We start from the raw sequence: 1290 nt of genomic DNA on the forward strand, positions 1-1290 counted from the left end.
CATTGAGGCTTCACAGGACCAAGGATCTCTCTTCCCACTGATGTCTTGCAAGGCCATCCTCTGCTATATATGTGGCTGGAGCCATGTGTCCCTCCATATGTACTATTTGGTTGGTGGCTTAGTCCTTGGGAGCTCTGAGTGGCCTGGTTGGTTGGTATTGCTGTTCTTCCTATGGGGGTGCAAACCCCTTCAGCTAGTTCAGTCCTTTCTCTAACTCCTCCACTGGAGACCACGTGCTCAGTCCAATGGTTAGCTGCAAGCATCCACCTCTGTATTTGTCAGACCCCTGCAGAGTCTCTCAGGAGACAGCTATATCAGGCTCCTTTCAGCATACACTTCTTGGTGTCCACGATAGTGTTCATGTTTGGTGACTGTATATGGGATGGATCCCCAGGTGGGGGCAGTCTCTGGATGGCCTTTTCTTCACTCTCTGCTCCACACTTTGTCTCTGTATTTCCTCCCATGAGTATTTTGTTCCCCTTTCTAAGAAGGACCAAGAAGGCTAGATTTTCAAACAAGGGTTCCATGGGCTCAAGAAATCATATAGACAAAACTAAATATCACAACCTAAGCCTTATAAATGCCATTAAATCACAAAATAATGGAATCCCAACAATAAATCATCACAAAGCAGAAGAGGTGAATCCAAAGTTGAGCACAAAGTAGTTTGGAAGGAAAATGAAATTTACTATCATGGGTTGTCACAGTTCCTATGGCAACCACTAGAGAAGGCACAGGTATCTTATTCAGTCTGTTCTACTGGCGTGTCCCTGGAAGAAGAAAGTAGGAAATTTAAGAATCTGGTTTACATATGTGTCGGATTGATTTTAGAACAGCAACTGCATTATTACTTAGAAGGAGGATTATTTGTGTGTACATGTACAAACACACACTCTTAGAAGGTCTGGGGTAAAGGCCTAGATGAAGATACAGGAGTGAGTGAAGATTGAAGATTATGTATTGCTTATAATACCCACAAGTGAATATCCTACTCAACTGAAGGAGCATCAACCAATTAATATACATGTAGATAAATATGATTAGCCTAGTGTTGATCTCGCAGGCTCTCTTCTTAAACACTAAAATATTGGGAAAATATTTTCACAAATAAAGAAGTAATGTACTGGCTATTTTTGTGTCAACTTGACACAGCTGGAGTTATCACAGAGAAAGGAGCTTCAGTTGAGGAAATCCCTCCATGAGATCCAACTGTAAGGCATTTTCTCAATTAGTGATCAAGGGGGAAAGGCCCCTTGTGGGTGGGACCATCCCTGGGCTGGTAGTCTTGGG

This window comes from Mus caroli, chromosome 5 (genome assembly GCF_900094665.2).
Source record: "Mus caroli chromosome 5, CAROLI_EIJ_v1.1, whole genome shotgun sequence".
NCBI classification, from domain to species: domain Eukaryota; kingdom Metazoa; phylum Chordata; class Mammalia; order Rodentia; family Muridae; genus Mus; species Mus caroli.